The 22,121-nt window shown below is 47.5% G+C and overlaps 1 protein-coding gene and 6 non-coding genes across 7 annotated transcripts in view; all 7 read left to right on the forward strand.

The window, feature by feature from the left end:
- Window positions 1-22,121, forward strand: part of LOC120375473 (zinc finger protein 271-like) — a gene marked incomplete at its 3' end in the record, with an annotated part of 430,987 nt that overhangs the window by 45,183 nt on the left and 363,683 nt on the right. The window lies entirely within an intron of this gene.
- Window positions 14,578-14,772, forward strand: LOC120376503. The gene has a single exon (XR_005587364.1). It is a non-coding gene; the product is annotated as a U2 spliceosomal RNA (small nuclear RNA).
- On the forward strand, window positions 15,048-15,238 carry LOC120376310. The gene has a single exon (XR_005587198.1). It is a non-coding gene; the product is annotated as a U2 spliceosomal RNA (small nuclear RNA).
- Window positions 15,983-16,168, forward strand: LOC120376450. Its single transcript, XR_005587327.1, has one exon. It is a non-coding gene; the product is annotated as a U2 spliceosomal RNA (small nuclear RNA).
- On the forward strand, window positions 18,488-18,682 carry LOC120376504. The gene has a single exon (XR_005587365.1). It is a non-coding gene; the product is annotated as a U2 spliceosomal RNA (small nuclear RNA).
- Window positions 18,955-19,145, forward strand: LOC120376311. The gene has a single exon (XR_005587199.1). It is a non-coding gene; the product is annotated as a U2 spliceosomal RNA (small nuclear RNA).
- Window positions 20,015-20,200, forward strand: LOC120376451. The gene has a single exon (XR_005587328.1). It is a non-coding gene; the product is annotated as a U2 spliceosomal RNA (small nuclear RNA).

A 22,121-nucleotide genomic window follows, 5' to 3' on the forward strand; every position in this document is an offset into this window, starting at 1 on the left:
GCAAAGGGACACATTTCTGTTTAGCCAAAGTGAGCAGAGATGCCTCGTACTTGTGTGAACAGTGCAGATAACTTCTGCTATGTTTGTGGTGAAGTGACTTTTGCATCACAAAAGCGCAGTATAACCACTATGATTAAGAAAGCCTATCACCTTTATTTTGGCTGCAAAATTGGAGATCAGGACAAGAGGTAGGCCCAACACATATGCTGCAACACTTGTGCAACAAATCTTCGCCAGTGGTTGAACAGGAAAAGGAAATCTATGCTTTTTGCAGTGCCAATGATTTGGAGAGAGCCAACAGATCATACCAGCAATTGTTACTTCTGCATGGTGCCACCAGTTGGGAAAGGTGTGTCAAAGAAGAAAAAGTGGACTGTGCATTATCCAGACATTCCATCAGCTATACGCCCAGTACCCCACGGAGAAGGACTGCCGGTTCCTGATGCACCAGAATCATTCTCACTTGAGTCAGATGAGGAAGAGGATGAAACTTCTGGTCCTGAACCATCAAGTCATAGGACCCACATTTTCTCCCATCCTCCTCCTCTGAACCACACCTCATAACACAAGGTGAACTGAATGACCTTGTCAGGGATTTGGAACTACCCAAGAGTAAGGCAGAGCTGTTGGGCTCCAGACTACAGCAGTGGAATCTCCTGGCAGGTGATGTTAGGGTTTCCATGTTCCGTGACCGTCAAAAGGATCTTGTCCCATTCTTCTTCATGGAAGGTGATCTTGTAGCCTGCAACAACATCGATGGTGTGATGGCAGCCCTCAACATCGTTCACGATCCAGATGAATGGAGACTGTTCATTGATTCATTGAAGACGAGTCTTAAAGCTGTTTTACTGCATAATGGCAATGTTTTGCCATCAATTCCAGTTGGTCATGCAGCCCATATGAAGGAAACCTGTGACAACATGAAACAACTTTTGAGGTGCATAAACTATGACCAACATCAGTGGCAGCTTTGTGGCGATTTGAAGGTTGTTGCTCTCTTGCTTGGTCTGCAGACTGGATACACAAAGTACAGCTGTTTTCTCTGCGAATGGGATAGTCGTGCAAGAGATTCCCACTACATCAAGAAAGATTGGCCACTCCAACAGTCATTGGAGCCTGGGAGGAAAAGTGTTCAGCATCCACCACTTGTTGAATCAAGGAAGATTTTGTTACCACCCTTACACATCAAGCTGGGTCTGATGAAGAACTTTGTCAAGGCCATTGACAAAACACAAGCAGCTTTCAAGTACCTCCATGGAAAATTTCCAAGGTTAAGTGAAGCTAAGATAAAGGAAGGTGTCTTTGTTGGTCCTCAGATTCGTGAACTTCTTTGAGATGATGCATTTGACCATGCACTGCATGGCAAGGAAAAGAAGGCATGGAAAGTCTTTCAGTTAGTGGCAATAAATTTTCTCAAACAACAAGGCAGACAACTACAGGTTGTTGGTGGAAAACCTCCTCAAGGCATACAAAAGCCTTGGTTGCAACATGTCACTAAAGATACATTTTTTGCACTCTTATCTAGATTTTTTTTTCCACCGAACTGCGGAGCAGTGAGCGACGAGCATGGCGAGTGATTTCACCAGGACATTGCAACAATGGAGAAACACTATCAGGGCAAATGGAGTCCATCAATGCTTGCAGAATATTGCTGGACAGTGACAAGAGATGCTCCATTTAATGAATACAAGAGACAAGCCAAGAAGCGCCGAGTAGACACTGAATAGGACTAAACTATGTACATAATAGTTTTTTGCCTTTTGTTTCATAATAAATTTTAGGTATATAACCCTTTTGCTGATTTTTAAAGTGTTACATAAACAGGAGAGGTGAACTATTATCATGTAAAGCAACCATAAACACATGAAAAGACCTAGGTTTACAATTTATGATTAAAACTCTACTATCTACACAATATACATAGACATAAAATGTAAAAACTTAAATACCTTAGAAACAGAGGCCAATCAGTTGTTTTAATTGTCATATTTGAATTCAGCACATCAAAATACATAATAAATAGCACATTTTATCTCTGAAGCAGACGACTTCTCAAAAATTGTAGACCAGTGATAAGTCGCATGGGAAATACAGGTCCCGTCTCTGATTTTAAAAGGTCAGGTGAGCCAACTGGGGCAGAAGTCCATGCTCCGTTGTCCTTCTGGGGGCCAGTGGCGCAGGGAGGAAGTTGAGCTAGACTAGACCCTGGCAGTAAGAGTCTGGCCACCACTTGCTGCCCCACCCTGTTGCCTGGCTTCCCCCACTGGACATCATTTAGGAAGGGAAGTGGGGCTTCTGCCTCCCCTCTCCAATTTTCACATCACAGAGGAGCACAAACAGGAAAACAAAGGGCTGCTCCATACTCCTCCCACCCGAGGAACCAGACGCCCTTAGCTGTGGTGAGCAAGAAGTGTCTGTTTGCTGACAGGGCCTGTCCTCGAGCTGGAACAGCAGCTGCCACCTCCCCCTTGGCTCCACGCTGTGGTAAATGCTCATTGCCTGACTGCGTGGGCGAATGCTGCTCTGGGCTCTGGAGAAAGTCTGTATTGGTCTGTCAACCCCCCATCTTCACTAAGCCAGTCTGGTAAGGTCCCAAGTGTTTCCTCCGGCTTGGCAGCTGAGAGTCTGTGCAGACATCAACCCCCCCTGCCAGCCCCCACAGACAGCAGCAGCGCCAGCTCCCCACCCCAGCACCACAGGGGCACTCAATGCACTTCCTGTGGGGAAATGGCTCCTTGGCATCCAGCTGCTAGAATGAGAGCCAGGGGAGAGCAGTGTCTGGCTCACATTGGTGGAGAGAAGAGACCTGATGAGAGCTAATCTTCAGTCTCCCCCACAATGCTGGTCAGTTTTATTGCCACTGTAATAGTCAGTGCTTCCCTTCAGGGCTGGCCCTAGAGGGGTGCAGGACCTGGGACAAATCCCCCCCTTTCTGCCCTTCCCCCAAGTCCCACCCCTTCCTGCCCTGCATCTTCCTGCTCCATTCCTCTCTCTCCACACCACTGAACAGCTGATCACTGGCAGGGGGAGGTGCTGAAGGGGAAGAGCAGGAGCTTGTCCACAAAGCCCATAGCAGGGGCAGAGCTGGCTGCCAGTGGGTGCTGAGCACCTTTTTTTCCCCCTGTTGGTTCTGCAGCCCCATAGCACCCATGCATTCACTGACTCGGCTCCTTTCACACTCTAAAGAGAGGAGCAGAACCAAGGCTATGGCTGATCTATGGGGCACCAGATGAGTGGCAGAGACTTCAGGTGCTGAGAGTTTGCCTGACACCTCAGGGGCACAGTGTGAGGTGGTGTCCCAGGCATCTCTATGAAAGGAGCAGAGCAGGATTTACTTGGGGTGGGGAGAGAATTGAGAGCATCAGTTTGTATAAAGGTATTGCCTGGGTGAGAAGCTGTGAGCAGGATTCAAACCTACAGAGGGGAATATTATTGGATTTTCAATTCTAATACCTTAACCACTCAGCCATCACAGCTGTGAGCATAATAAGGCTTCAATACCACAGAATAAATAATCACAATGAACTGGTAAATAATCACAATGCCCAGGCTTGAAGATTTCCCACAGCAAACCTGGCTCCCAAAGCACAGGGGGGGATTTGGGGTTTGTTCTCTTTGCTTAGCCATGTGCAGTAGCATAGAAAGAGCTTTTAAAAGTCTCCCCTCCCACAGAGTGAGAATGGGAAATGATTCTCAGCTTGAAGCCTGATGTGAATGAGAATGTCTGGACCAAGGGGCCAGGGAATGGTCTTTGCTAGAGAAACCACTGTCAAGTTTTAGCAAATTAGGACAAGTCAGCAAATAAAAACAACCGCAGGTATCAGTAACTGCTACAGGTTGCAAATTCTACATGTAACAGTTTCTGGCACTACACCTGTGCAGCTCTGCTCCCTGACTCTTCTTGGGCTCCTGCTCTCTCCTTAGCTCCGCCCCACTCTGGCCCAGACTGTTGCAGCTCACACAGAGGATGGGACTCCCTCATTTGATTGCCTGGCCTGTCAGTCCGGCTAACTTGGAGCTTTGGCCTCTCCCCATTGCCCCTGGGGACTGTCAGTCTCAGGGTCCTGATTTTCCATTGGCCCTTCCCCCTTCTATTGGTACTGGGAACTAGCCAACCAACCCGCCCCCCACCAAGTTTTAGTAAAGGGCCAAGAGCAGCCCCCTTACACAAGCCAGCCCTGTGAGGGTCACCGATGGCCAGAGAAGGCCACATAAGCTGGTCCCATGATGTAACAGTCAGGACTCTGAATCCTGCAATCTGAGTTCAAATCTCAGTGAGACCTTGTGTTGGTTTGCAGTAAAGCCCTGGAGCTCAAAGTGCTCCTCTTTCCTGTCTCCAGTTGTGCAAGAGTGAGTCTGTTCCCTGCTGCTGGGTGACTCACACCCACTGGAGCCAGGTGTTTGGTCAGGATGGCTGTAATGGGTTGGGGCTCTAGAACTTGCCACCTTGGCTACTGCTGTCTGCAGTTTCACTTGATGGTTGGGATTCTTGCTGCTTCACCTGATGCCCACAAGTTTGGCCCTTGTGCTTCCCACCACACTTTTCCTCTGGCCCACATGGTGCTTGAAGAAAGGAGGGCCAGGGCTGGGATTGATAGTCAGGGCTTGGCAGGAGGGAGGAAAAGTTCTAGGCTGGAACCCCGCACACCTTCCCTCCTCTGGGCACCTAGAGCAGAGGCAGCATAGCTCTGTCTGCTGGATACCTCGGCAGAGTAGGTGAGTTCATGTAAATACAGTCTGGTTCTAAAGCCTCCCCCTAACCCTGGCTCATCACTAGCTGTCAGGGGAGAGCTCATTCACACCTTGCTTACAAATCATAATTTTACGTTATAAGGTTGGCCAGCATTGCCGAAACCAATGCACCAACATTGTTAGAAAAAACAACAGCTGTGTGACAAAACCAGTCTTTTTCCAGACTTTTAAAAAACCTATTATACTTTCTCAGGTACAAATATTTTTCATACATTGTATCTGCTTTTAAAGTGTGTATTGACGTTTCAATTTCAATTCAAATTTGCAACCAATGACAACATAGGCAACACTGCATGAAATTAGTTCTCCACTGGGAGGGGGTGTTGGGGAAATTCAGGGGAGGAGGTATACAGCCCCCTGTCTGGGGGAGGGGGATATAGGGAATGCCCAGTTTCACTGAATTAAGTCTCCTACTGCAGCACCTCAGTAGGTTACATCAGAGAGGAGCTGCAGTGTCTAGGCAGTGGGATGCCTGTGCCTTTAAGAGCCCAGCCCTGGGAAGCCCATCCTGAGATGTGCTGCCTGTGGGAGGGGAAATAAAAAAGCCTCTTTGCTTCCCCCCCACACACCCTATTTTTGCAAACACTGGAGTCTCAGCCCACCGGGGTAACTATTACCCCTCTGCCCCTTCCTGTGCTGGGGTTTAACCCTCTGGCAGTGCCTCACCCCTGGGCTTACCTCCAGCTCCTTCCCCCCTCCCTGATTTTGCCCTTCAGCCCCTCTCCTAACTCTGCCTCCAGCTGCTTGACCCCCCTGACCAGTCAATTTTCCCTCCCTGCTCAGACCCTGGCCACCCGCTTCCTCTGATTTGCCCTCCTTTGCCCCTTTTTAATCCCTGTAAAAAGTAGGGGGTGCTGGGTCCCGTTCTTGGGGGTCGGAGGGCTTGGCGGCTGGCCCCTGCCTGCCCAATGCTCAAAGTGCCCCACAATCTTGTGGATGTTTGCTGAGTGCTGCAGGGTCACCTGCAGGAGGGAGAGGGATGCAGTTAGGAGGTGATGCAGCCAAGGATGCCTCACCCAACACTGAGATGCAGCCACCTCTGGGGTGGGGTGCACAAGTCAGCAAATGAATTTGGAACAGGAAACACACTGAAAGGAACAAGGCAGCTGCAGGAGAAAAGCAGAAAAAGCAGGAGCCCTGGATCCCAGCCCTGCGCCTCCCAAATATTTCGATAAGACTCCATCCAACAGCTGCCCCCCCAATTGCAGGGCAGCACCATGGAGCACACCGGGGCCTGCCTGTTTGCACAGGACAGGTGACATCAATGCCCCAGGGTGGAGAGAGATGATGCTAAGGGAGAAGCAGGCAGCAGACAGCCTCCACGACAGAGAAAGAAATGCTAGGGGGGTGCCGTGCTGCAAGGAGTGAGGGGGGTTGGCAGGGAATGGGAGGATCTTCCCTCACAGTGGGTGCGTCTGTCTCTTCCCCCCACAATTCCTCCCCAGCCCTACCTGGGCTAATCCCTGCCTAGCTACCAGGGTTACATTTGGCCTGGATTCCCCAGTTGCTGGTGGCATGGGAGCTGAGAAGCATGAGCCTCTACTCCCCCTTCCCCTGACACAGTTGCATGGGAACTGACCAAAGGAGCCTGCAGTACTGCTGCCTAGAGGAAACTGAGGCACCAGCCACTGACAGACACATCATGGCTTTCCTCATCCTCATCCTCTTTTCCATATACGACCTGGGGGAGTGGGGTGGGTGTTAAACTCAGGGCAGTTGCATAGTCAACCAGAGGATGTTGTGAAGGCCAAGACTATAACAGGGTTCAAAAAATAACTAGTTAAATTAAGAGAGGACAGGTCCATCAATGGCTATTAGCCAGGGTGGGCAGGGATGGTGCCTGTATCCTCTGTTTGCAGGAAGCTGGGAATGGGCAATAGGGGATGGATCACGTGATGATTCCCTGCTCTGTTCATTCCCTCTGGGGCACCTGGCATTGACCACTGTCAGAAGACAGGAGGATACTGGGCTAGATGGACTTTGCGTCTGAACCAGTCTGGCCTTCTTATGTTTCCCTTGGAGCAGCAGTGACACCCAGTGGGCAGTTTGAGTAATGCACAGAAAGTGTTTCCCTTGATACAGCAGTGACACCCAGTGGCCAGGTGGCGTAATGCACAGCGTGTATCTGCCTTCTAGGAGCAGTGACACCCACAGACCAGTCATGGTAACGTACAGAGTGTGTTTCCCACAAATCTGGGTAATGCACAGAGCATGTTTCCCATGAAGTAGCAGTGACACTCAGTGACCAGCAGGGGTGGCATCAGCCTCTTCCCATTTGTTGGGGGACTGAGGTGGGCTAGACAAAAGAATTGGGGGGCTGTGCCCCCCATCACCTGGGCCCACCTTTCACAGGGGCCAGTCCTCCCATGCCTCTGCTCCTTCTCAGTTAAAGGCCAGGCTCATCTCCTCGCCAGGGTTTACAGCAATACAACCTTTATTAAAATAAAAGAGTAAACAGGGCTTACTCTAAATAAATAATCTAAATCTGTTTAGTTTTAGTATTAAATTCAAAATCCTCTTAAATAAACCATCAGAAACCAAAATCTAAATGAAAAATTGAAACCAAAAACAAAGCTTAATTTAAAACCCAAACATTAAAAAACTTTGTTTTTAAAAGAAATAAACTAACAAATGTCATAAATTAATAATTTAAAAATTTTATCAAAAAAGTGTGCTACAGCAGGATGATAAAATAATATAAAATAAAAAAGCCCGACCATTAAAACCTCCTATTAAAAAATTGAATACTTGAATACTGGCCAAATCTGTATAAAATATGCAGAACTATGTTAAAACTGGTATTGCAGGTGAGCCATTCCATCCAGCAAATGTCAATGAAAAGTTCCACTCCAACTAAAAATATCTCCAAAACCAATCAATCAAAACAGTCACAGCTTGCCTAAAAAATACCCTACACAGAAGCAAAATTAAACCTGTACCAACACTGGAACAAACCATGTAAATTTCTAATTCTAACTTCTTGTTTCTCCCAGGAGGAAAGTGTTTTGCACCCCAGTAACCAGGCTGTTACTACAGATTTTTTCCGATGCCACCTGCTGGTGCGCAGAGGGAATTGACTGAGTGACGTCCCGGCTAATTTAACTACCAGCTTGTTCTCTGCCAGCAGCCTCCACTGTTGAGCTGGGGAGTGACCTGACCGTGGCAGCACCCTATTTGCATATTAAAAGCTGGTGAGTACATTTGGGGTGGGGACCCACATGAGAAGGGATGTGAACAAATTGGAGAGAGTCCAGCAGCAGGCAACAAAAATGATTAGGGGGCTGGGGCACATGATTTATGAGGAGAGGCTGAGGGAACTGGGGTGATTTAGTCTGCAGAAGAGAAGAGTGAGGGGGGATTTGATAGCAGCCTTCAACTACCTGAAGGGGAGTTCTGAAGAGGATAGAGCTCAGTTGTTCTCAGTGGTGGCAGATGACAGAACAAGGAACAATGGTCTCAAGTTGCAGTGGGGGAGGTCTAGGTTGGTTGGATATTACGAAACACTATTTTGCTAGGAGGGTGGTGAAGCACTGGAATGGGCAACCTAGGGAGGTGATGGAATAGCGATCCTTAGAGGTTTATTAAGGTCAGGCTTGACAAAGCTTTGGCTGGGATGATTTATTTGATGTTGGTCCTGCTTTGAGCAGGGGGTTGGACTAGATGACCTCCTGAGATCTCTTCCAACCCCGATATTCTATGATTTACAAATGGGCCCTGAGCAGTGTTCTCTTTAATTTGTTATGTCCATGTGTGGAATTAAATTTTTCAGGTGTACCAATATGGAGGTGATGTGTGGTGGGGTGTGTGGCTGAGGGGTTTGGACTGTGGGAGGGGAGGGGGCTCAGGACTGGGGCAGAGGGTTGGTTTCTGGGGGGGGGTGAGGGCTCTGGCTGGGGGTGTGGGCACAGGGGGGTTGGAATGAGGGGTTCAGGATACAGGAAGGGACTAAGGGCTGGGTGTAGCATATAGGACTAACCTGCTTGCTTGCATATATATATATATATTCTTATAGTTTACGTATTTGGCTTATTGTAATAGATTTATAGATTTATATTAAAGTAAGTTTGGCTGTAATGCAAGGGACCTACTACAGGCCATATCCTGTATGTTAAGCTAAGGCAAAGTTATCATATCTATATTATGACCTTTTACTCAGAAAGCAAAGTTGACCTTTATCTTGTTACTTAAATAGATAAGTACCCACGCCTGTCTAAGACCTTTACCTAGACCAATCAACAATGGAGAATGGCATGGGGGGGTTTCAGTCTTGTACCCACAGACTTAATAGGTACACCACAAGGGAACTTATGTGCGTATGCACATATCATCAATACGCACAAACATACTAGCCTATGAAGTAAGCGTACCCTAATGTTTTGTGGGTGAGGAATGAAATTTGGACATAGGAGGAAGGATTTCTGGCACTTGTGCCCTATAAAAGAGGTGACTCACCTCGCCAGAGCACTTCGCTCTGCCATTCTATCACTCTATCATTCTGACTTACTTCCTCCACTTTCTCTCTCTATTCTATCTATCTACTATCAGTAGCCTGTACTTGGTCTTCTTAACCTTTAAGTTTCAAGGAAAGTAGGCTAAGCTTGGTTTCCCAAAGTTTTTATTCTTTGTTTATTAGGTTTTGATTTTAAGTTTAACTTAGTCAAGTAAACCCTAAGTAATACTAGCTTTTTCTAAGCACTGCATCTTTCACTCAAGAATTGAGAAACCTAAACTGCAAGGCTGGTCCTGTGTCTCTTACCACCAGGTTATCCATGAAGGGTGTGAGTATATTAACCAAAACTTTGTTGCATATAATGCCATATGTATCTTTTGAATAGCAGTAATGCAACTGTAACTTTGTAACTCTGGTTATTTTACCATTTATTTACTATTTCACTGATTTTAATAAAAAGGTCTTTAAGGCTATAATCTGTCTCAGTGTGAGTTTCCTGTCATATCCTCAAGGGTCCTTTGTAAATTCTGTGGAGCCTGATTCGGGATAAGAACTTTCATCTTCTGGTCAAACAGATTGGCAAGCCTAAAACCCATATTAATAATTAATTATTATTAATATTACTAATTAAATTAAATTAAAAATTAAACTAATAAATTAAATTTCCATCATATTATCCTAATTAATATTATTAGTATACCCTAAATCAGGCTACATGGGGCAGAGAGTTGGGGTGCAGGGGGATGAGGGCACTGGCTCTGGGAGTGCAGCTCTGGGGTGGGGTTGGAATGAGAGGTTTGGGGTGCAGGAGAGGGTTCAGGGTTAGGGCAGAGGGCTGGGCTTAGGGGGTGAGGGCTCTGGTTGGGGGTGCGGGTTCTGGGGTGAGGCCAGGGAGGAGGGGATTGAGGTACGAGAGGGGGGTCAGGCTAGGGCAGAGGGTTGTGGTGGGGGAGTGATGCTGCCCCAGGGCTGCAGTGGGGAGAGAGGACTTCTCCCATCCCCCTCTCACCAGAGCAGCTAGGAGCCAGGTGAATAATCTTATCTGGGGATCAGCAAGAACAAATCTAAGACTAAGAATAAGAAGAGGTCCCCAAAGCCTCCTATGCAGATACACTATGGTCCCTTTAAATCATTTGGGACATGGCGGGATGAGAGATGTGAAAGGGCTTTTTGGGAAATCATTATTTGCCTGATTCATGTGCCAGTCCTAGTCCTTGCTGACCCAAACAACCCATTTATCCTGCATACTGATTCCAGTTTGGAGGGTCTGGGAGCAGTCCTGTACCAGGAAGTGGAAGGTAAACATGAACCTGTAGCCTTTGCCCGCTGAGAACTGTCCGATAGCAAAATTCACTATCCCATCCACAAGCTGGAGTTCTTGGCCTTGAAATGGGCCATCACAGAGAAATTTTGAGACTATTTGTATAGTGCTCAGTTTCAAGTATGGACATACAACAGACAACAATCCACTGACTTATGTGTTAACAAGTGCTAAGCTGGATGCTACAGGGCAGAGATGGGTGGCCACTTTTGCTAGCTGTGACTTCAGCATTCCCAATAAGATGGTATAATACAGAGTGTGATTTTTCGGACCCGGAAATTCTTGGCTGTGGAGAGAATGTAAACAGGGTCAGTTTGAACTCTACCCTGACATCTGTTGGTGATGTGTTGTATAGGTCTTTTGGGGCTGATGTAATTTGCATGGTCACACCCACCCTGCATTGCAAGATTGCTTGTCCAAACTGTCACTTTGACTGCTGTGGGATCCCCAGTCTCTTTGTTATTAGGGCAGGAGTAATAAACTGGAGTTATACTGGTTATATGAATCAAGAACAGTAGACCAGTACTTGGCATTTCATGATTGAGGGACTAACCCTAACGTAAATCACTCTCGCTAGGCAAGGGACATGGGTTCCAAAGCATAATGAACTGAGAGAGAGATAAAAGGTAGATACTTTCTGGCCTTTTGGCTAAGATAAGCGTCTGACAGTATGGGTCTCTTCTGAACAAACCTAATTACTGATTTCCTTTAATCTCTCATTGTTATAAAAACAGAGCTAATTTTGATTCTATTAGGTATGAGTTAAGAGCAGCTAAAAGTAGTTGCTTGGCTTGTCCAACTAAGGCTATGATCAACTGTCTAGATGTTTTTTTGGTCTTAAGATTAAAAACCTTGCCTATGTCTCTGAGACCTTAAGATAAAAATATTATCTCAATTATATTTTTTCTATCCCACAGGGTAGGTTACTGATGCTTAGGTTAAACCTTTAAACATATTTTTGGTAACTGAGGCTGGGTGGCACTGGGCCAGTCTCCCACTCATTTCTGTAGATTGAAACTATTATATTTTATAGGCTGTATAACTTCTGGGACAAAAAGTTCTAGTGTATCACTTCTTGTGTTTCTCCCTCCCCCCATATCTCAGCACAGTTATGCTATGCCTTTTACCTATCAATACAAAAAACCCACTAAGGTTAAAACATTTTACCAATTACTACTACAAATGTCAGAAAAACAAAAAAAGGTTTATCTGTATATCCCAGATACAGGAAGAACAAACCACTTAAATGAACAAAAACAAATGTCTGTTCTTTCCAATCACAACATTCTGGGTTTGGGAATCCATAACCCTGAAAGGCAAACACTTTCCAGGAGATGGTGAAGCTCTCAGTCCTCAAATGCTAGGTACAGTTATTATGTCCTTGACTTAAACAAACAGGACAACAACGATTTATTATTCCTGCCCCAATAACAAAGAGACTACGGACCCTCACAGCATCAAAACAACCGTTTGGACAAGCACTCCCATCATGCAATGCAGGGTGGGTGTGACCATGCAAATAACATCAGCCCCAAAAGACCTATACAACACATCACCAACAGATGTCAGGGTAGAGTTTAAACTGACCCTGATTAAACTAGATTTTCGAAAAGATTTAAAAACACAGAACTTTACATTGCACAAAATGAGGGTAAGAAACAGGGGGCTGGAATAGGAGCTTGCTCTGTCCACCCCATGCATTGACCTGGTATTGCAGTGCCTCCAGGACCGGTGGTGCCTCTCCTTCTGGGGAGAATCTTCTGGTTAGAAAAGCAGAAAGAATTTTACTGTAATGATGCCCCTTTAGAGCAGATTTGTTCGAGTTGTTGAAAACCGATTGGAAACCCTTGTCTTCTTTACAATAAAATATTGTTATGTTTTCTTGGGGTCTAATGTTTTGTGAGGCTGTCGATAGATATGTGAGGTTCTTTGTCTTGCTAGAGGATTGTTTAAGGAGCTGGGATCCTTTTTTTCTGCGGCGAGTCTTTTCAACCGTTAGTATGAGGGATGAAGGCTTTCCGGGCTGTTGGGGAGATGGTTGGTTGGTTGGTTGGTTGTTTTGTTTGCACGCACAGGCAGAGACGGCGCTGTTTAAAAGCTGCTCCCGTGCATCAGGTCAGGTTAGCTGCAGCTCACCGAACCCCGAGGATCTCAGGTGAGCTACTTTGTAGCAGAGGCAGACCAAGCAGCAGGTACAATGCCGGGTCGCACCCCGGCTGGCAGATACAATCTCAATGACCGAGAGACGTTGTCCGTTGGACCGTATGAACTCGAACCGTAAACTCACTGAACGTTAAATCTCACCAAATGAGGGTCAACCCAGCCCCATCATCGTATCCACTGGTTATACTCCACACCTGAACATAGCCGTCATATGAACAACCTACCCTCCTATCTCAGTGTCTGTACGTTGACCCGTTAACCTTTTACTCCCAATCGGGGCTATGGCAGATGATGTATTCCTTACGCCACCTGATCTTAAACTGAATTTTGCACCCCCTCGACAATCTGTACGTTATTTCCTGACCACCAGAAACTTCTACGCCTAAACTCTGTGGCCTACACTTTTAAAAACAAACAAACAAACAAATGGAAAAAACCCATCATCTTAGTAAAACCAGGAGGTTCAACCTGCTGCTCGCTGCAGGACCGATCCCCCACTAAAGGGCCCCCCTCCGGGGTTGAGCTTGCAACCCAGGGTTTAGCAGGCTAATGCTCAAGCCACTGAGCTACCCCTCCCCCCTACGTTGACACTTGCTCGTGATCCCGGCTCCTGCTCCTTTGCAAGGTGTGTGCGTCGGCTCCTGGGTTTTAAGCCTGCTAACCCAGCGGGGGCCCGATTGCCCTCTGGCTTCCCGCCCGGCTCCCTCCGCCATGAGCCTGGGCGTCAGCGGGACTGTCTCAGGAGAGCAGCTTTCCCCCTCCCCCGCATCCCAATCTCCGCCCAGCTGGGGAACGCAGCCCTGAGAAAAGACTCCTTTGAGCGCTGGAGGCCGGCGGGGAACTCTCATTTCCATACCCACGATACCCACGGTGCATTGCGTGCAGCGAAGCGAGTCGCTGCTCAAGGGGCTGGTTTTGCTCCCAATGTCCCCGGTTCCCATGAGCCAATTTGGCATTTAAATCGGTTCAATTAAATTTCCTCTAAAAGGAGAGGTTTAGTGGGGCTGTCGGTGTAGTTACTCCGAGTTGAGCGGAAGGCGCCTTTCCTGGCAGTGCCTCTGCAGGTTGCTCTGGTTTCTCTTCAGATGGTATAAATCTTTTGTCTCCCTCTGCTTCCCGCTCCCCAAAAGCAAAAGCAAAGCACAAGCACAGCTTTTCTAGAGAGTAACCGTTATGCGTTTCCGCCCCAGTTTTGTGAGATTGTTATCTCATGTCGTGGGAAGAAAGCAGAATGGGGGTCGGACTTTTGCGCCTTGAACAGAGCGGTGGTGTGTGTTTCCTTGGCTAGCTGCTGCCTGTTTGTGGCTGGGAGGCAACCCTTACCGATGATGGCAGGGGGACAGCTCTCTCTTGTGTTCTGCAGTGATGCTGCAATTTTTTGTTGTGCCCCTCCCCTGCAAACCAGGCAGGCAGGCTTGGTGGCCCATGGAGGTGGGTCGAGCCCAGGTTTCCTTTGGCAGATGCCTGGTTGAGAACCGGTGCTGTATCCTATAGCGATCTTAGTCATCTCTTGTCTAAGCTGACAAGCCCTAATGTCTGTAGTCTAGTCTCATACTTTGGAAGCCTGCTATTTACCCCTTTCAGTTGTAAAAACTGACTCTTGATTCCTACCCTTTCTTTCCTATCTGCTAACCAGTTACTGATCCATGAGAGGGAGGGGCTTGAGCCGTCTGGAGTAGCTCGTGACTGTGAGTGGCAACCTCAGGGCAGACTGTTGAGAAGCAGGGCACCACCCCCAAAATGGCTGTACGTTCTAGACTGAGATTTCACCAAGTGTCAGATACTGGATGATGTGCCTTTTATGACTTTTTAAACCCAAACTTGCGATTTGGGGATAATTTAAGCGTTCTGTGCAGAGGACTAGAAATACTTTTATTAACCTGTAGTTTAGATCATTTTAACATTCGCTGGAATCAAAGTTTTAAATCTGTTCTTATCACTTTAATAACTGATACTTCCTCTATCTCAGGACTAGCTATTTACACTGATTTTTTGGAATAGGGAGACGGAATAGCAGCTTCCTCCATCCACTGCACACAGCGCCCCGTTATTGCGGCACTGAACCTCCAGGAACGGTGGGCCTCCCTATGGGGAGAATATCGTGGTTGAAGAGCAGCGAAGAAAAGTCGTGTTGTCTGTGTTACCATTTGGTTTGTACTAAGAGTATGGTTTCGAGTCATCTGTGACTCTTTCATCAGTTATTAGTTACATCTTATGATTAGGCCTCTGAGTTGAAAGGCTGCTCTTGCAGATTTTACTTTGTCGTTGTTTGTAGGTGTTCGTTGCGTGGCTGAGCGCTCGCCCCTGCTAGGTAGAAAGCGGTGGGGGCAGGGGGTGTGCGCGTGCCGCAGAGCCCCCAGCATCGCTTCTCGGCCTTCTGGCTAAGATCAAGTGTAGTATCTGTTCTTATCAGTTTAATATCTGATATGTCCTTTATTTGAGGACTGTATATTAAATTGATTTTTGGAACAGGGAGTTGGAATAGGAGCTTGCTCCATCCGCTCCACGCATCAGCCTGGTATTGCAGTACTTCCAGGCACGGTGCACCTCCCCCAGGGAGAACACGGTGGTTCAAAAAAATAGATCAAAACTTTGTGCCTTGTAGATAGAGCTTTGCTTCTTGGTCTTCTAGGTATTTGAGAGCTGTATAGTAAATTGATTTTTTTTGGAACTGGAGCTTGCTCCATCTGTTCTATGCATCTGCCTGGTATGCAGTACTTCCAGCACGGTGCACCTTCCCCCAGGGAGAACAGATCAAAGTTCTTTGTGCTCTGTAGGCTCTGTCTTTTTTTTTTTTTTTTTTTTTTTGGTTAAGATCACAAGTGTGCTTCTCGGCCTTTTGGCTAAGATGGAGTGTAGTATGAGTGATGTACCCTCACTGTTTGCTGGCTGTACCTTGAACTCACCCACCGTATATCCTGCATTAGGGATGTTGCAGCCTGTATATGTTATGTAAAGCTCTGTGCTTCTCGGCCTCTTGGCTAAGATCACAAGTGTGCTTCTCGGCCTTTTGGCTAAGATGGAGTGTAGTATGAGTGATGTACCCTCACTGTTTGCTGGCTGTACCTTGAACTCACCCACCGTATATCCTGCATTAGGGATGTTGCAGCCTGTATATGTTATGTAAAGCTCTGTGCTTCTCGGCCTCTTGGATAAGATCGAGTGCGACAGACCTTAACTTAAGGCTCATTCTATCCCTGGTATATGCTGTCCAATACCAAAACGCTAATATCCCCCTACAACCGGTATGTTACCCCCAATGACACAATAACTGACGCTGCAAACACTTTGTATCGTTTATTTTCAAATATTCTCTAATAAACTTTAAATCTGTTCTTATCAGTTGAATATCTGATATGTCCTTTATTTGAGGACTGTATATTAAACTGATTTTTGAAACAGGGGGCTGGAATAGGAGCTTGCTCTGTCCACCCCATGCATTGACCTGGTATTGCAGTGCCTCCAGGACCGGTGGTGCCTCTCCTTCTGGGGAGAATCTTCTGGTTAGAAAAGCAGAAAGAATTTTACTGTAATGATGCCCCTTTAGAGCAGATTTGTTCGAGTTGTTGAAAACCGATTGGAAACCCTTGTCTTCTTTACAATAAAATATTGTTATGTTTTCTTGGGGTCTAATGTTTTGTGAGGCTGTCGATAGATATGTGAGGTTCTTTGTCTTGCTAGAGGATTGTTTAAGGAGCTGGGATCCTTTTTTTCTGCGGCGAGTCTTTTCAACCGTTAGTATGAGGGATGAAGGCTTTCCGGGCTGTTGGGGAGATGGTTGGTTGGTTGGTTGGTTGTTTTGTTTGCACGCACAGGCAGAGACGGCGCTGTTTAAAAGCTGCTCCCGTGCATCAGGTCAGGTTAGCTGCAGCTCACCGAACCCCGAGGATCTCAGGTGAGCTACTTTGTAGCAGAGGCAGACCAAGCAGCAGGTACAATGCCGGGTCGCACCCCGGCTGGCAGATACAATCTCAATGACCGAGAGACGTTGTCCGTTGGACCGTATGAACTCGAACCGTAAACTCACTGAACGTTAAATCTCACCAAATGAGGGTCAACCCAGCCCCATCATCGTATCCACTGGTTATACTCCACACCTGAACATAGCCGTCATATGAACAACCTACCCTCCTATCTCAGTGTCTGTACGTTGACCCGTTAACCTTTTACTCCCAATCGGGGCTATGGCAGATGATGTATTCCTTACGCCACCTGATCTTAAACTGAATTTTGCACACAATAGACTATCTGTACGTTATTTCCTGACAACCAGAAACTTCTACGACTTAACTCTGTGGCCTACACTTTTAAAAAAAAACAAACAAACAAATGGAAAAAACCCATCATCTTAGTAAAACCAGGAGGTTCAACCTGCTGCTCGCTGCAGGACCGATCCCCCACTAAAGGGCCCCCCTCCGGGGTTGAGCTTGCAACCCAGGGTTTAGCAGGCTAATGCTCAAGCCACTGAGCTACCCCTCCCCCCTACGTTGACACTTGCTCGTGATCCCGGCTCCTGCTCCTTTGCAAGGTGTGTGCGTCGGCTCCTGGGTTTTAAGCCTGCTAACCCAGCGGGGCCCGATTGCCCTCTGGCTTCCCGCCCGGCTCCCTCCGCCATGAGCCTGGGCGTCAGCGGGACTGTCTCAGGAGAGCAGCTTTCCCCCCCCCCGCATCCCAATCTCCGCCCAGCTGGGGAACGCAGCCCTGAGAAAAGACTCCTTTGAGCGCTGGAGGCCGGCGGGGAACTCTCATTTCCATACCCACGATACCCACGGTGCATTGCGTGCAGCGAAGCGAGTCGCTGCTCAAGGGGCTGGTTTTGCTCCCAATGTCCCCGGTTCCCATGAGCCAATTTGGCATTTAAATCGGTTCAATTAAATTTCCTCTAAAAGGGAGAGGTTTAGTGGGGCTGTCGGTGTAGTTACTCCGAGTTGAGCGGAAGGCGCCTTTCCCCAGGCAGTGCCTCTGCAGGTTGCTCTGGTTTCTCTTCAGATGGTATAAATCTTTTGTCTCCCTCTGCTTCCCCGCTCCCCAAAAGCAAAAGCAAAAGCACAAGCACAGCTTTTTCTAGAGAGTAACCGTTATGCGTTTCCGCCCCAGTTTTGTGAGATTGTTATCTCATGTCGTGGGAAGAAAGCAGAATGGGGGTCGGACTTTTGCGCCTTGAACAGAGCGGTGGTGTGTGTTTCCTTGGCTAGCTGCTGCCTGTTTGTGGCTGGGAGGCAACCCTTACCGATGATGGCAGGGGGACAGCTCTCTCTTGTGTTCTGCAGTGATGCTGCAATTTTTTGTTGTGCCCCTCCCCTGCTGCAAACCAGGCAGGCAGGCTTGGTGGCCCGCGGAGGTGGGTCGAGCCCAGGTTTCCTTTGGCAGATGCCTGGTTGAGAACCGGTGCTGTATCCTATAGCGATCTTAGTCATCTCTTGTCTAAGCTGACAAGCCCTAATGTCTGTAGTCTAGTCTCATACTTTGGAAGCCTGCTATTTACCCCTTTCAGTTGTAAAAACTGACTCTTGATTCCTACCCTTTCTTTCCTATCTGCTAACCAGTTACTGATCCATGAGAGGGAGGGGCTTGAGCCGTCTGGAGTAGCTCGTGACTGTGAGTGGCAACCTCAGGGCAGACTGTTGAGAAGCAGGGCACCACCCCCAAAATGGCTGTACGTTCTAGACTGAGATTTCACCAAGTGTCAGATACTGGATGATGTGCCTTTTATGACTTTTTAAACCCAAACTTGCGATTTGGGGATAATTTAAGCGTTCTGTGCAGAGGACTAGAAATACTTTTATTAACCTGTAGTTTAGATCATTTTAACATTCGCTGGAATCAAAGTTTTAAATCTGTTCTTATCACTTTAATAACTGATACTTCCTCTATCTCAGGACTAGCTATTTACACTGATTTTTTGGAATAGGGAGACGGAATAGCAGCTTCCTCCATCCACTGCACACAGCGCCCCGTTATTGCGGCACTGAACCTCCAGGAACGGTGGGCCTCCCTATGGGGAGAATATCGTGGTTGAAGAGCAGCGAAGAAAAGTCGTGTTGTCTGTGTTACCATTTGGTTTGTACTAAGAGTATGGTTTCGAGTCATCTGTGACTCTTTCATCAGTTATTAGTTACATCTTATGATTAGGCCTCTGAGTTGAAAGGCTGCTCTTGCAGATTTTACTTTGTCGTTGTTTGTAGGTGTTCGTTGCGTGGCTGAGCGCTCGCCCCGGCGAGGTAGAAAGCGGTGGGGGCAGGGGTGTGCGCGTGCGCAGAGCCCCAGCATCGCTTCTCGGCCTTCTGGCTAAGATCAAGTGTAGTATCTGTTCTTATCAGTTTAATATCTGATATGTCCTTTATTTGAGGACTGTATATTAAATTGATTTTTGGAACAGGGAGTTGGAATAGGAGCTTGCTCCATCCGCTCCACGCATCAGCCTGGTATTGCAGTACTTCCAGGCACGGTGCACCTCCCCCAGGGAGAACACGGTGGTTCAAAAAAATAGATCAAAACTTTGTGCCTTGTAGATAGAGCTTTGCTTCTTGGTCTTCTAGGTATTTGAGAGCTGTATAGTAAATTGATTTTTTTTGGAACTGGAGCTTGCTCCATCTGTTCTATGCATCTGCCTGGTATGCAGTACTTCCAGCACGGTGCACCTTCCCCAGGAGAACAGATCAAAGTTCTTTGTGCTCTGTAGGCTCTGTCTTTTTTTTTTTTTTTTGGTTAAGATCACAAGTGTGCTTCTCGGCCTTTTGGCTAAGATGGAGTGTAGTATGAGTGATGTACCCTCACTGTTTGCTGGCTGTACCTTGAACTCACCCACCGTATATCCTGCATTAGGGATGTTGCAGCCTGTATATGTTATGTAAAGCTCTGTGCTTCTCGGCCTCTTGGCTAAGATCACAAGTGTGCTTCTCGGCCTTTTGGCTAAGATGGAGTGTAGTATGAGTGATGTACCCTCACTGTTTGCTGGCTGTACCTTGAACTCACCCACCGTATATCCTGCATTAGGGATGTTGCAGCCTGTATATGTTATGTAAAGCTCTGTGCTTCTCGGCCTCTTGGCTAAGATCACAAGTGTGCTTCTCGGCCTTTTGGCTAAGATGGAGTGTAGTATGAGTGATGTACCCTCACTGTTTGCTGGCTGTACCTTGAACTCACCCACCGTTATGTAAAGCTCTGTGCTTCTTGGTCTTTTGGGTAAGATCGAGTGCGACAGACCTTAACTTAAGGCTCATTCTATCCCTGGTATATGCTGTCCAATACCAAAACGCTAATATCCCCCTACAACCGGTATGTTACCCCAATGACACAATAACTGACGCTGCAAACACTTTGTATCGTTTATTTTCAAATATTCTCTAATAAACTTTAAATCTGTTCTTATCAGTTGAATATCTGATATGTCCTTTATTTGAGGACTGTATATTAAACTGATTTTTGAAACAGGGGGCTGGAATAGGAGCTTGCTCTGTCCACCCCATGCATTGACCTGGTATTGCAGTGCCTCCAGGACCGGTGGTGCCTCTCCTTCTGGGGAGAATCTTCTGGTTAGAAAAGCAGAAAGAATTTTACTGTAATGATGCCCCTTTAGAGCAGATTTGTTCGAGTTGTTGAAAACCGATTGGAAACCCTTGTCTTCTTTACAATAAAATATTGTTATGTTTTCTTGGGGTCTAATGTTTTGTGAGGCTGTCGATAGATATGTGAGGTTCTTTGTCTTGCTAGAGGATTGTTTAAGGAGCTGGGATCCTTTTTTTCTGCGGCGAGTCTTTTCAACCGTTAGTATGAGGGATGAAGGCTTTCCGGGCTGTTGGGGAGATGGTTGGTTGGTTGGTTGGTTGTTTTGTTTGCACGCACAGGCAGAGACGGCGCTGTTTAAAAGCTGCTCCCGTGCATCAGGTCAGGTTAGCTGCAGCTCACCGAACCCCGAGGATCTCAGGTGAGCTACTTTGTAGCAGAGGCAGACCAAGCAGCAGGTACAATGCCGGGTCGCACCCCGGCTGGCAGATACAATCTCAATGACCGAGAGACGTTGTCCGTTGGACCGTATGAACTCGAACCGTAAACTCACTGAACGTTAAATCTCACCAAATGAGGGTCAACCCAGCCCCATCATCGTATCCACTGGTTATACTCCACACCTGAACATAGCCGTCATATGAACAACCTACCCTCCTATCTCAGTGTCTGTACGTTGACCCGTTAACCTTTTACTCCCAATCGGGGCTATGGCAGATGATGTATTCCTTACGCCACCTGATCTTAAACTGAATTTTGCACCCTCGACAATCTGTACGTTATTTCCTGACCACCAGAAACTTCTACGCCTAAACTCTGTGGCCTACACTTTTAAAAACAAACAAACAAACAAATGGAAAAAACCCATCATCTTAGTAAAACCAGGAGGTTCAACCTGCTGCTCGCTGCAGGACCGATCCCCCACTAAAGGGCCCCCCTCCGGGGTTGAGCTTGCAACCCAGGGTTTAGCAGGCTAATGCTCAAGCCACTGAGCTACCCCTCCCCCCTACGTTGACACTTGCTCGTGATCCCGGCTCCTGCTCCTTTGCAAGGTGTGTGCGTCGGCTCCTGGGTTTTAAGCCTGCTAACCCAGCGGGGCCCGATTGCCCTCTGGCTTCCCGCCCGGCTCCCTCCGCCATGAGCCTGGGCGTCAGCGGGACTGTCTCAGGAGAGCAGCTTTCCCCTCCCCGCATCCCAATCTCCGCCCAGCTGGGAACGCAGCCCTGAGAAAAGACTCCTTTGAGCGCTGGAGGCCGGCGGGGAACTCTCATTTCCATACCCACGATACCCACGGTGCATTGCGTGCAGCGAAGCGAGTCGCTGCTCAAGGGGCTGGTTTTGCTCCCAATGTCCCCGGTTCCCATGAGCCAATTTGGCATTTAAATCGGTTCAATTAAATTTCCTCTAAAAGGGAGAGGTTTAGTGGGGCTGTCGGTGTAGTTACTCCGAGTTGAGCGGAAGGCGCCTTTCCCCTGGCAGTGCCTCTGCAGGTTGCTCTGGTTTCTCTTCAGATGGTATAAATCTTTTGTCTCCCTCTGCTTCCCCGCTCCCCAAAAGCAAAAGCAAAAGCACAAGCACAGCTTTTTCTAGAGAGTAACCGTTATGCGTTTCCGCCCCAGTTTTGTGAGATTGTTATCTCATGTCGTGGGAAGAAAGCAGAATGGGGGTCGGACTTTTGCGCCTTGAACAGAGCGGTGGTGTGTGTTTCCTTGGCTAGCTGCTGCCTGTTTGTGGCTGGGAGGCAACCCTTACCGATGATGGCAGGGGGACAGCTCTCTCTTGTGTTCTGCAGTGATGCTGCAATTTTTTGTTGTGCCCCTCCCCTGCTGCAAACCAGGCAGGCAGGCTTGGTGGCCCGCGGAGGTGGGTCGAGCCCAGGTTTCCTTTGGCAGATGCCTGGTTGAGAACCGGTGCTGTATCCTATAGCGA

Source organism: Mauremys reevesii, linkage group 12 (genome assembly GCF_016161935.1).
Source record: "Mauremys reevesii isolate NIE-2019 linkage group 12, ASM1616193v1, whole genome shotgun sequence".
NCBI classification, from domain to species: Eukaryota; Metazoa; Chordata; order Testudines; family Geoemydidae; genus Mauremys; species Mauremys reevesii.